Below are 14,171 nucleotides of genomic sequence, written 5' to 3'. Positions count from 1 at the left end.
GACTCCCCTCTGTATTGCCCCCTCCGATATCCCAAGGTTCTCCCCCCCCTGCCATTTTCTACTGGGTCCCCCTCTGTCTTGCCCCCTCCTATCTCCCAAGCTTTGTTTCCCAAGCGTGCGATAGCTTTCTACTGGATTCCCCTCTGTCTTGCCTCCTGGCATCTCCCAAGCTTTTTGTCCCCAGTGTGCGATATCTTTCTACTGGATTCCCTTCTGTCTTGCCCCCTCCGATGTCCCAAGGTTCTTTCCTCAGCATATGGCATCTTTCTACTGGATTCCCCTCTGTCTTGCCTCCTCCGATCTCCCAAGGTTTTTTCCCCAGTGAGCCATATCTTTCTACTGGATTCCCCTCTGTTTTGCCCCCTCAGATCTCCCAAGGTTCTTTCCCCAGCGTGGGATAGCTTTCTACTGGATTCCCCTCTGTCTTGCCCCTCCGATCTCCCAAGTTTCTTCCCCCCCCCCATTCCATTTTCAACTGGATTCCCATCTCTCTTGCCCCCTCTTATCTCCCAAGCTTTGTTTCCCCAGTGTGCGACAGCTTTCTACTGGATTTCCCTCTGTCTTGCCCCCTCCAATCTCCCAAGGTTCTTTCCTTAGCATATGGCATGTTTCTATTGGATTCCCATCTCTCTTGCCCCCACTTATCTCCCAAGGTTATTTCCCCAGTGAGCCATATCTTTCTACTGGATTCCCCTCTGTTTTGCCCCCTCAGATCTCCCAAGGTTCTTTCCCCAGCGTGCGATAGCTTTCTACTGGATTCCCCTCTGTCTTGCCCCCTCCGATCTCCCAAGGTTCTTTCCTCAGCATATGGCATCTTTCTACTGGATTCCCCTCGGTCTTGCCTCCTGGCATGTCCCAAGCTTTGTTTCCCCAGTGTGGGATAGATTTCCCTCTGTCTTGCCCCCTCCGATCTTCCAAGGTTCTTTCCTCAGCGTATATGGCATCTTTCTACTGGATTCCCCTCTGTCTTGCCCCCTCCGATCTCCCAAGGTTCTTTCCCCCCCTCCCCCCGCGTGCCATATCTTTCTACTGGATTCCCCTCTGTCTTGCCTCCTCGCATCTCCCAAGGTTATTTCCCCAGTGTGCCATAACTTTCTACAGGATTCCCCTCATTCTTGCCCCCTCCGATCTCCCAAGGTCCTTTCCCAAGTGTGCGATAGCTTTCTACTTGATTCCCCTCTTTCTTGCCCCGTTCGCTCTCCCAAGGTTCTCTCCCCCCCCCCCCCCGCCCCGCATGCCATATATTTCTGCTGGATTCCCCTCTGTCTTGCCTCCTCGCATCTCCCAAGCTTCTTTCCTCAGTGAGCCATAACTTTCTCCTGGACTCCCCTCTGTCTTGCCCCCCCCGCCCCCCCCCCCACCGATCTCCAAAGGTTCTCCCCCCCCCCCGCGTGCCATATCTTTCTACTGGATTCCCCTCTGTCTTGTCTCCTGGCATCTCCCAAGCTTTGTGTCCCCAGTGTGCGATAGCTTTCTACTGGATTTCCCTCTGTCTTACCCCCTCTGATCTCCCAAGGTTCTTTCCTCAGCATATGGCATCTTTCTACTGGATTCCCCTCTGTCTTGCCTCCTCCGAAATCCCAAGGTTCTTTCCCCAGTGTGCCATAACTTTCTACTGGATTCCACTGTCTTGCCCCCTCCGATCTCCCAAGGTTCTTCCCCCCCCCCCCTACGAGCAATTTTCTACTGGATTCCCGTCTGTCTTGCCCACTCTGATCTCCTAAGGTTCTCTCCCCAGTGAGCCATAACTTTCTACTGGATTCCCATCTCTCTTGCCCCCTCTTATCTCCCAAGCTTTGTTTCCCCAGTGTGCGATAGCTTTCTACTGGATTTCCCTCTGTCTTGCCCCTTCAGATCTCCCAAGGTTCTTTCCCCCCCAACTGCTTGCCATTTTCTACTGGATTCCCCTCTGTCTTGCCCCCTCCGATCTCCCAAGGTTCTTTCCCAAGTGTGCGATAGCTTTCTACTGGATTCCCATCTGTCTTGCCCACTCCGATCTCCTAAGGTTCTCTCCCCAGTGAGCCATAACTTTCTACTGGATTCCCATCTCTCTTGCCCCCTCTTATCTCCCAAGCTTTGTTTCCCCAGTGTGCGATAGCTTTCTACTGGATTTCCCTCTGTCTTGCCCCTTCAGATCTCCCAAGGTTCTTTCTCCCCCAACTGCTTGCCATTTTCTACTGGATTCCCCTCTGTGTTGCCCCCTCCGATCTCCCAAGGTTCTTTCCTCAGCATATGGCATCTTTCTACTGGATTCCCCTCTGTCTTACCCCCTCCGATCTCCCAAGGTTCTTTCCCCCCTCCCCCCCCCCCCGTGTGCCATATCTTTCTACTGGATTCCCCTCTGTCTTGCCTCCTGGCATCTCCCAAGCTTTGTGTCCCCAGTGTGCTATAGCTTTCTACTGGATTTCCCTTTGTCTTGCCCCCTCCGATCTCCCAAGGTTCTTTCCTCAGCAAATGGCATCTTTCTACTGGATTCCCCTCTGTCTTGCCCCCTCCGATCTCCCAAGGTTCTTTCCTCAGCAAATGGCATCTTTCTACTGGATTCCCCTCTGTCTTGCCCCCTCCGATCTCCCAAGGTTCTTTCCTCAGCAAATGGCATCTTTCTACTGGACTCCCCTCTGTATTGCCCCCTCCGATCTCCCAAGGTTCTCCCCCCCCCCTGCCATTTTCTACTGGGTCCCCCTCTGTCTTGCCCCCTCCTATCTCCCAAGCTTTGTTTCCCCAGCGTGCGATAGCTTTCTACTGGATTTCCCTCTGTCTTGCTCCCTCCGATCTCCCGAGGTTCTTTCCTCAGCTTATGGCATTTTTCTACTGGATTCCCCTCTGTCTTGCCCCCTCCGATCTCCCAAGGTTCTTCCCCCCCCCCCCTGCCATATCTTTCTAATGGATTCCCCTCTGTCTTGCCCCCTCCGATCTCCCAAGGTTCTTTCCCAAGTGTGCGATAGCTTTCTACTGGATTCCCCTCTGTCTTGCCCCCTCTGATCTCCCAAGGTTATCCCCCCCCCCCCGCGTGCCATATCTTTCTACTGGATTCCCTTCTGTCTTGCCCCTCCGATCTCCCAAGGTTCTTTTCTCAGCGTATGGCAACTTTCTACTGGAGTCCCCTCTGTCTTGCCCCCTCCAATCTCCCAAGGTTCTTTCCTTAGCATATGGCATGTTTCTATTGGATTCCCATCTCTCTTGCCCCCACTTATCTCCCAAGGTTATTTCCCCAGTGAGCCATATCTTTCTACTGGATTCCCATCTGTTTTGCCCCCTCAGATCTCCCAAGGTTCTTTCCCCAGCGTGCGATAGCTTTCTACTGGATTCCCCTCTGTCTTGCCCCCTCCGATCTCCCAAGGTTCTTTCCTCAGCATATGGCATCTTTCTACTGGATTCCCCTCGGTCTTGCCTCCTGGCATGTCCCAAGCTTTGTTTCCCCAGTGTGGGATAGATTTCCCTCTGTCTTGCCCCCTCCGATCTTCCAAGGTTCTTTCCTCAGCGTATATGGCATCTTTCTACTGGATTCCCCTCTGTCTTGCCTCCTCGCATCTCCCAAGGTTATTTCCCCAGTGTGCCATAACTTTCTACAGGATTCCCCTCATTCTTGCCCCCTCCGATCTCCCAAGGTCCTTTCCCAAGTGTGCGATAGCTTTCTACTTGATTCCCCTCTTTCTTGCCCCGTTCGCTCTCCCAAGGTTCTCTCCCCCCCCCCCGCGTGCCATATCTTTCTACTGGATTCCCTTCAGTCTCGCCCCTCCGATCTCCCAAGGTTCTTTCCTCAGCATATGGCATCTTTCTACTGGATTCCCCTCTGCCTTGCCCCTCCGATCTCCAAAGGTTCTCCCACCCACCTCGAAGTGCCATACCTTTCTACTGGATTCCCCTCGGTCTTGCCTCCTGGCATGTCCCAAGCTTTGTTTCCCCAGTGTGGGATAGATTTCCCTCTGTCTTGCCCCCTCCGATCTTCCAAGGTTCTTTCCTCAGCGTATATGGCATCTCTCTAGTGGATTCCCCTCTGTCTTGCTCCCTCAGATCTCCCAAGGTTCTTTCCCCCCCCCCTCCCGCGTGCCATATCTTTCTACTGGATTCCCCTCTGTCTTGCCTCCTCCGAAATCCCAAGGTTCTTTCCCCAGTGTGCCATAACTTTCTACTGGATTCCACTGTCTTGCCCCCTCCGATCTCCCAAGGTTCTTCCCCCCCCCCCCCCGCGAGCAATTTTCTACTGGATTCCCATCTGTCTTGCCCACTCCGATCTCCTAAGGTTCTCTCCCCAGTGAGCCATAACTTTCTACTGGATTCCCATCTCTCTTGCCCCCTCTTATCTCCCAAGCTTTGTTTCCCCAGTGTGCGATAGCTTTCTACTGGATTTCCCTCTGTCTTGCCCCTTCAGATCTCCCAAGGTTCTTTCCCCCCCAACTGCTTGCCATTTTCTACTGGATTCCCCTCTGTCTTGCCCCCTCCGATCTCCCAAGGTTCTTTCCCAAGTGTGCGATAGCTTTCTACTGGATTCCCCTCTGTCTTGCCCCCTCCGATCTCCCAAGGTTCTTTCCTCAGCATATGGCATCTTTCTACTGGATTCCCCTCTGTCTTACCCCCTCCGATCTCCCAAGGTTCTTTCCCCCCTCCCCCCCCCCCCCGTGTGCCATATCTTTCTACTGGATTCCCCTCTGTCTTGCCTCCTGGCATCTCCCAAGCTTTGTGTCCCCAGTGTGCTATAGCTTTCTACTGGATTTCCCTTTGTCTTGCCCCCTCCGATCTCCCAACGTTCTTTCCTCAGCAAATGGCATCTTTCTACTGGATTCCCCTCTGTCTTGCCCCCTCCGATCTCCCAAGGTTCTTTCCTCAGCAAATGGCATCTTTCTACTGGATTCCCCTCTGTCTTGCTCCCTCCGATCTCCCAAGGTTCTTTCCTCAGCAAATGGCATCTTTCTACTGGACTCCCCTCTGTATTGCCCCCTCCGATCTCCCAAGGTTCTCCCCCCCCCCTGCCATTTTCTACTGGGTCCCCCTCTGTCTTGCCCCCTCCTATCTCCCAAGCTTTGTTTCCCCAGCGTGCGATAGCTTTCTACTGGATTTCCCTCTGTCTTGCTCCCTCCGATCTCACGAGGTTCTTTCCTCAGCTTATGGCATTTTTCTACTGGATTCCCCTCTGTCTTGCCTCCTCGCATCTCCCAAGGTTATTTCCCCAGTGTGCCACAACTTTCTACAGGACTCCCCTCTGTATTGCCCCCTCCGATATCCCAAGGTTCTCCCCCCCCTGCCATTTTCTACTGGGTCCCCCTCTGTCTTGCCCCCTCCTATCTCCCAAGCTTTGTTTCCCAAGCGTGCGATAGCTTTCTACTGGATTCCCCTCTGTCTTGCCTCCTGGCATCTCCCAAGCTTTTTGTCCCCAGTGTGCGATATCTTTCTACTGGATTCCCTTCTGTCTTGCCCCCTCCGATGTCCCAAGGTTCTTTCCTCAGCATATGGCATCTTTCTACTGGATTCCCCTCTGTCTTGCCTCCTCCGATCTCCCAAGGTTTTTTCCCCAGTGAGCCATATCTTTCTACTGGATTCCCCTCTGTTTTGCCCCCTCAGATCTCCCAAGGTTCTTTCCCCAGCGTGGGATAGCTTTCTACTGGATTCCCCTCTGTCTTGCCCCTCCGATCTCCCAAGTTTCTTCCCCCCCCCCCATTCCATTTTCAACTGGATTCCCATCTCTCTTGCCCCCTCTTATCTCCCAAGCTTTGTTTCCCCAGTGTGCGACAGCTTTCTACTGGATTTCCCTCTGTCTTGCCCCTCCGATCTCCCAAGTTTCTTCCCCCCCCCCATGCCATTTTCTACTGAATTCCCCTCTGTCTTGAATCCTGGCATCTCCCAAGCTTTTTGTCCCCAGTGAGCCATATCTTTCTACTGGATTCCCCTCTGTCTTGCCCCCTCTTATCTGCCAAGCTTTATTTCCCTAGTGTGGGATAGCTTTCTACTGGATTCCCCTCTGTCTTGCCCCCTCCGATCTCCCAAGGTTCTTTCCCCCCCAACTGCTTGCCATTTTCTACTGGATTCCCATCTCTCTTGCCCCCTCTTATCTCCCAAGCTTTGTTTCCCCAGTGTGCGATAGCTTTCTACTGCATTTCCCTCTGTCTTGCCCCCTCCGCTACCCCAAGGTTCTTTCTCCCCCCCCCCCCCCCGCTTGCCATATCTTTCTGCTGGATTCCCCTCTGTCTTGCCTCCTCGCATCTCCCAAGGTTCTTTCCCCAGCTTGCGATAGCTTTCTACTGGATTCCCTTCTGTCTTGCCCCTCAGATCTCCCAAGGTTCTTTCCCCCCCCCCATGCCATTTTCTACTGGTTTCCCATCTCTCTTGCCCCCTCTGATCTCCCAAGCTTTGTTTCCCCAGTGTGCGATAGCTTTCTACTGGATTTCCCTCTGTCTTGCCCCTTCAGATCTCCCAAGGTTCTTTCCCCCGCAACTGCTTGCCATTTTCTACTGTATTTCCGTCTGTCTTGCCCCCTCCGCTCTCCCTAGGTTCTTTCTCCCCCCCCCCCATGCTATATCTTTCTGCTGGATTCCTCTCTGTCTTGCCCCTCAGATCTCCCAAGGTTCTTCCCCCCCCCATGCCATTTTCTACTGGTTTCCCATCTCTCTTGCCCCCTCTGATCTCCCAATGTTCTCCCAACCCCCCACATGCCATATCTTTCTACTGGATTCCCCTCTTTCTTGCCCCCTCCGATCTCCCGAGGTTCTTTCCTCAGCTTATTCCCCTCTGTCTTGCCTCCTAGCATCTCCCAAGGTTCTCCCCCCCCACCCCGATGCCATTTTGTACTGGATTCCCCTATGTCTTGCCCCCTCTGATCTCCCAAGGTTCTCCCAACCCCTCACGTGCCATATCTTTCTACTGAATTCCCCTCTGTCTTGCCTCCTGGCATGTCCCAAGCTTTGTTTCCCCAGTGTGGGATAGCTTTCTACTGGATTTCCCTCTGTCTTGCCCCCTCCTCTCTCCCTAGGTTCTTTCTCCCCCCCCCCCCCGCATGCCATATCTTTCTGCTGGATTCCCCTCTGTCTTGCCTCCTTGCATCTCCCAAGGTTCTTTCCCCAGCGTGCGATAGCTTTCTACTGGATTCCCTTCTGTCTTGCCCCTCAGATCTCCCAAGGTTCTTTCCCCCCCCCATGCCATTTTCTACTGGTTTCCCATCTCTCTTGCCCCCTCTGATCTCCCAATGTTCTCCCAACCCCCCACATGCCATATCTTTCTACTAGATTCCCCTCTGCCTTGCCCCCTCTGATCTCTCAAGGTTCTCCCAACCCCTCATGTGCCATATCTTTCTACTGGATTCCCCTCTGTCTTGCCCCCTCCGATCTCCCGAGGTTCTTTCCTCAGCTTATGGCATGTTTCTATTGGATTCCCCTCTGTCTTGCCTCCTAGCATCTCCCAAGGTTCTCCCCCCCCATGCCATTTTGTACTGGATTCCCATCTATCTTGCCCCCAAGCATCTCCCAAGGTTCTCCCCCCCCCATGCCATTTTGTACTGGATTCCCATGTCTCTTGCCCCCTCTGATCTCCCAAGGTTATCCCCCCCCCCCATGCCATTTTGAACTGGATTCCCATCTATCTTGCCCCCAAGCATCTCCCAAGGTTCTCCCCCCCCCATGCCATTTTGTACTGGATTCCCATGTCTCTTGCCCCCTCTGATCTCCCAAGGTTATCCCCCCCCCCATGCCATTTTGAACTGGATTCCCATCTCTTTTGCCCCCTCCGATCTCCCAAGGTTATCCCCCCCCCCCGCGTGCCATATCTTTCTACTGGATTCCCCTCTGTCTTGCCCCCTCTTATCTGCCAAGCTTTATTTCCCCAGTGTGCCATAGCTTTCTACTGGATTCCCGTCTGTCTTGACTCCTCTGATCTCTCAAGGTTCTCCCAACCACCCCGCGTGCCATAACTTTCTACTGAATTCCCCTCTGTCTTGCCTCCTGGCATATCCCAAGCTTTGTTTCCCCAGTGTGCGATAGCTTTCTACTGGATTTCCCTCTGTCTTGCCCCTTCAGATCTCCCAAGGTTCTTTCCCCCGCAACTGCTTGCCATTTTCTACTGTATTTCCGTCTGTCTTGCCCCCTCCGCTCTCCCTAGGTTCTTTCTCCCCCCCCCCCCCCCATGCTATATCTTTCTGCTGGATTCCTCTCTGTCTTGCCCCTCAGATCTCCCAAGGTTCTTCCCCCCCCCCCATGCCATTTTCTACTGGTTTCCCATCTCTCTTGCCCCCTCTGATCTCCCAATGTTCTCCCAACCCCCCACATGCCATATCTTTCTACTGGATTCCCCTCTTTCTTGCCCCCTCCGATCTCCCGAGGTTCTTTCCTCAGCTTATGGCATGTTTCTATTGGATTCCCCTCTGTCTTGCCTCCTAGCATCTCCCAAGGTTCTCCCCCCCCACCCCGATGCCATTTTGTACTGGATTCCCATGTCTCTTGCCCCCTCTGATCTCCCAAGGTTACCCCCCCCACCGCGTGCCCTATCTTTCTACTGGATTCCCCTATGTCTTGCCCCCTCTGATCTCCCAAGGTTCTCCCAACCCCTCACGTGCCATATCTTTCTACTGAATTCCCCTCTGTCTTGCCTCCTGGCATGTCCCAAGCTTTGTTTCCCCAGTGTGCGATAGCTTTCTACTGGATTTCCCTCTGTCTTGCCCGTTCAGATCACCCAAGGTTCTTTCCCCCCCAACTGCTTGCCATTTTCTACTGTATTTCCCTCTGTCTTGCCCCCTCCGATCTCCAGAGGTTCTTCCCCCCCCCCACCGCGTGCCATATCTTACTGCTGGATTCCTCTCTGTCTTGCCTCCTCGCATCTCCCAAGGTTATTTCCCCAGTGTGCCATAACTTTCTACTGGATTCCCCTCTGTCTTGCCTCCTCGCATCTCCCAAGGTTATTTCCCCAGTGTGCCATAACTTTCTACAGGATTCCCCTCTTTCTTGCCCCTTCCGCTCTCCCAAGGTTCTTCCCCCCCCCCACATGCCATTTTCTACTGGATTCCCATCTCTCTTGCCCCCTCTTATCTCCCAAGCTTTGTTTCCCCAGTGTGCGATAGCTTTCTACTGGATTCCCCTCTGTCTTGCCCCTCCAATCTCCCAAGGTTCTTTCCCCCGCAACTGCTTGCCATTTTCTACTGTATTTCCGTCTGTCTTGCCCCCTCCGCTCTCCCTAGGTTCTTTCTCCCCCCCCCCCCCCATGCTATATCTTTCTGCTGGATTCCTCTCTGTCTTGCCCCTCAGATCTCCCAAGGTTCTTCCCCCCCCCCATGCCATTTTCTACTGGTTTCCCATCTCTCTTGCCCCCTCTGATCTCCCAATGTTCTCCCAACCCCCCACATGCCATATCTTTCTACTGGATTCCCCTCTTTCTTGCCCCCTCCGATCTCCCGAGGTTCTTTCCTCAGCTTATGGCATGTTTCTATTGGATTCCCCTCTGTCTTGCCTCCTAGCATCTCCCAAGGTTCTCCCCCCCCACCCCGATGCCATTTTGTACTGGATTCCCATGTCTCTTGCCCCCTCTGATCTCCCAAGGTTACCCCCCCCACCGCGTGCCCTATCTTTCTACTGGATTCCCCTATGTCTTGCCCCCTCTGATCTCCCAAGGTTCTCCCAACCCCTCACGTGCCATATCTTTCTACTGAATTCCCCTCTGTCTTGCCTCCTGGCATGTCCCAAGCTTTGTTTCCCCAGTGTGGGATAGCTTTCTACTGGATTTCCCTCTGTCTTTCCCCCTCCTCTCTCCCTAGGTTCTTTCTCTCCCCCCCCCCCCCCCGCATGCCATATCTTTCTGCTGGATTCCCTTCTGTCTTGCCTCCTTGCATCTCCCAAGGTTCTTTCCCCAGCGTGCGATAGCTTTCTACTGGATTCCCTTCTGTCTTGCCCCTCAGATCTCCCAAGGTTCTTTCCCCCCCCCCATGCCATTTTCTACTGGTTTCCCATCTCTCTTGCCCCCTCTGATCTCCCAATGTTCTCCCAACCCCCCACATGCCGTATCTTTCTACTGGATTCCCCTCTGTCTTGCCCCCTCCGATCTCCCGAGGTTCTTTCCTCAGCTTATGGCATGTTTCTATTGGATTCCCCTCTGTCTTGCCTCCTAGCATCTCCCAAGGTTCTCCCCCCCCCCCCCGATGCCATTTTGTACTGGATTCCCATGTCTCTTGCCCCCTCTGATCTCCCAAGGTTACCCCCCCCCTACCGCGTGCCCTATCTTTCTACTGGATTCCCCTATGTCTTGCCCCCTCTGATCTCCCAAGGTTCTCCCAACCCCTCACGTGCCATATCTTTCTACTGAATTCCCCTCTGTCTTGCCTCCTGGCATGTCCCAAGCTTTGTTTCCCCAGTGTGCGATAGCTTTCTACTGGATTTCCCTCTGTCTTGCCCGTTCAGATCACCCAAGGTTCTTTCCCCCCCAACTGCTTGCCATTTTCTACTGTATTTCCCTCTGTCTTGCCCCCTCCGATCTCCAGAGGTTCTTCCCCCCCCCCACCGCGTGCCATATCTTACTGCTGGATTCCTCTCTGTCTTGCCTCCTCGCATCTCCCAAGGTTATTTCCCCAGTGTGCCATAACTTTCTACTGGATTCCCCTCTGTCTTGCCTCCTCGCATCTCCCAAGGTTATTTCCCCAGTGTGCCATAACTTTCTACAGGATTCCCCTCTTTCTTGCCCCTTCCGCTCTCCCAAGGTTCTTCCCCCCCCCCCCACATGCCATTTTCTACTGGATTCCCATCTCTCTTGCCCCCTCTTATCTCCCAAGCTTTGTTTCCCCAGTGTGCGATAGCTTTCTACTGGATTCCCCTCTGTCTTGCCCCTCCAATCTCCCAAGTTTCTTCCCCCCCCCATGCCATTTTCTACTGGATTCCCATCTCTCTTGCCCCCTCTTATCTCCCAAGCTTTGTTTCCCCAGTGTGCGATAGCTTTCTACTGGATTCCCATCTGTCTTGCCTCCTCTGATCTCTCAAGGTTCTCCCAACCCTCCACGTGCCATATCTTTCTACTGAATTCCCCTCTGTCTTGCCTCGTGACATGTCCCAAGCTTTGTTTCCCCAGTGTGCGATAGCTTTCTACTGGATTCCCATCTGTCTTGCCCACTCTGATCTCCCAAGGTTCTCTCAACCCCCCACATGCCATATCTTTCTACTGGATTCCCCTCTGTCTTGCCTCCTCGCATCTACCAAGGTTATTTCCCCAGTGTGCCATAACTTTCTACAGGATTCCCCTCTTTCTTGCCTTTTCCGCTCTCCCAAGGTTCTTCCCCCCCCCCACATGCCATTTTCTACTGGATTCCCATCTCTCTTGCCCCCTCTTATCTCCCAAGCTTTGTTTCCCCAGTGTGCGATAGCTTTCTACTGGATTCCCCTCTGTCTTGCCCCTCCAATCTCCCAAGTTTCTTCCCCCCCCCCATGCCATTTTCTACTGGATTCCCATCTCTCTTGCCCCCTCTTATCTCCCAAGCTTTGTTTCCCCAGTGTGCGATAGCTTTCTACTGGATTCCCATCTGTCTTGCCTCCTCTGATCTCTCAAGGTTCTCCCAACCCTCCACGTGCCATATCTTTCTACTGAATTCCCCTCTGTCTTGCCTCGTGACATGTCCCAAGCTTTGTTTCCCCAGTGTGCGATAGCTTTCTACTGGATTCCCATCTGTCTTGCCCACTCTGATCTCCCAAGGTTCTCTCAACCCCCCACATGCCATATCTTTCTACTGGATTCCCCTCTGTCTTGCCCCCTCCGATCTCCCGAGGTTCTTTCCTCAGCTTATGGCATGTTTCTATTGGATTCCCCTCTGTCTTGCCCCCTCCGATCTCCCAAGGTTCTTTCCTCAGCTTAGGCATGTTTCTATTGGATTCCCCTCTGTCTTGCCTCCAAGCATCTCCCAAGGTTCTCCCCCCCCCCCATGCCATTTTGTACTGGATTCCCATCTCACTTGCCCCCTCTGATCTCCCAAGTTATCCCCCCCCCCCACCGCGTGCCATATCTTTCTACTGGAATTCCCCTCTGTCTTGCCCCTCCGATCTCCCAAGGTTCTACCCCCCCCCCCGTGCCATTTTCTACTGGATTCCCCTCTGTCTTGCCCCCTCTTATCTGCCAAGCTTTATTTCCCCCCCCCATGCCATTTTCTTCTGGATTCCCATCTCTCTTGCCCCCTCTTATCTCCCAAGCTTTGTTTCCCCAGTGTGCGATAGCTTTCTACTGGATTTCCCTCTGTCTTGCCCCTTCAGATCTCCCAAGGTTCTTTCCCCCCCAACTGCTTGCCATTTTCTACTGTATTTCCGTCTGTCTTGCCTCCTCGCATCTCCCTAGGTTCTTTCTCCCCCCCCCCCATGCTATATCTTTCTGCTGGATTCCTCTCTGTCTTGCCCCTCAGATCTCCCAAGGTTCTTCCCCCCCCCATGCCATTTTCTACTGGTTTCCCATCTCTCTTGCCCCCTCTGATCTCCCAATGTTCTCCCAACCCCCCACATGCCATATCTTTCTACTGGATTCCCCTCTTTCTTGCCCCCTCCGATCTCCCGAGGTTCTTTCCTCAGCTTATGGCATGTTTCTATTGGATTCCCCTCTGTCTTGCCTCCTAGCATCTCCCAAGGTTCTCCCCCCCCACCCCGATGCCATTTTGTACTGGATTCCCCTATGTCTTGCCCCCTCTGATCTCCCAAGGTTCTCCCAACCCCTCACGTGCCATATCTTTCTACTGAATTCCCCTCTGTCTTGCCTCCTGGCATGTCCCAAGCTTTGTTTCCCCAGTGTGGGATAGCTTTCTACTGGATTTCCCTCTGTCTTGCCCCCTCCTCTCTCCCTAGGTTCTTTCTCCCCCCCCCCCCCCGCATGCCATATCTTTCTGCTGGATTCCCCTCTGTCTTGCCTCCTTGCATCTCCCAAGGTTCTTTCCCCAGCGTGCGATAGCTTTCTACTGGATTCCCTTCTGTCTTGCCCCTCAGATCTCCCAAGGTTCTTTCCCCCCCCCATGCCATTTTCTACTGGTTTCCCATCTCTCTTGCCCCCTCTGATCTCCCAATGTTCTCCCAACCCCCCACATGCCATATCTTTCTACTGGATTCCCCTCTGCCTTGCCCCCTCTGATCTCTCAAGGTTCTCCCAACCCCTCATGTGCCATATCTTTCTACTGGATTCCCCTCTGTCTTGCCCCCTCCGATCTCCCGAGGTTCTTTCCTCAGCTTATGGCATGTTTCTATTGGATTCCCCTCTGTCTTGCCTCCTAGCATCTCCCAAGGTTCTCCCCCCCCATGCCATTTTGTACTGGATTCCCATCTATCTTGCCCCCAAGCATCTCCCAAGGTTCTCCCCCCCCCCCATGCCATTTTGAACTGGATTCCCATGTCTCTTGCCCCCTCTGATCTCCCAAGGTTATCCCCCCCCCATGCCATTTTGAACTGGATTCCCATCTATCTTGCCCCCAAGCATCTCCCAAGGTTCTCCCCCCCCCCCATGCCATTTTGTACTGGATTCCCATGTCTCTTGCCCCCTCTGATCTCCCAAGGTTATCCCCCCCCCATGCCATTTTGAACTGGATTCCCATCTCTTTTGCCCCCTCCGATCTCCCAAGGTTATCCCCCCCCCCCGCGTGCCATATCTTTCTACTGGATTCCCCTCTGTCTTGCCCCCTCTTATCTGCCAAGCTTTATTTCCCCAGTGTGCCATAGCTTTCTACTGGATTCCCGTCTGTCTTGACTCTTCTGATCTCTCAAGGTTCTCCCAACCACCCCGCGTGCCATAACTTTCTACTGAATTCCCCTCTGTCTTGCCTCCTGGCATATCCCAAGCTTTGTTTCCCCAGTGTGCGATAGCTTTCTACTGGATTTCCCTCTGTCTTGCCCCTTCAGATCTCCCAAGGTTCTTTCCCCCGCAACTGCTTGCCATTTTCTACTGTATTTCCGTCTGTCTTGCCCCCTCCGCTCTCCCTAGGTTCTTTCTCCCCCCCCCCCATGCTATATCTTTCTGCTGGATTCCTCTCTGTCTTGCCCCTCAGATCTCCCAAGGTTCTTCCCCCCCCCCATGCCATTTTCTACTGGTTTCCCATCTCTCTTGCCCCCTCTGATCTCCCAATGTTCTCCCAACCCCCCACATGCCATATCTTTCTACTGGATTCCCCTCTTTCTTGCCCCCTCCGATCTCCCGAGGTTCTTTCCTCAGCTTATGGCATGTTTCTATTGGATTCCCCTCTGTCTTGCCTC

Source organism: Natrix helvetica (genome assembly GCF_964273705.1).
Source record: "Natrix helvetica genome assembly, chromosome: W".
NCBI lineage: Eukaryota > Metazoa > Chordata > Lepidosauria > Squamata > Natricidae > Natrix > Natrix helvetica.
The sequence above is the reverse complement of the archived record's forward strand: the minus strand, read 5'-3'. Positions refer to the sequence as shown.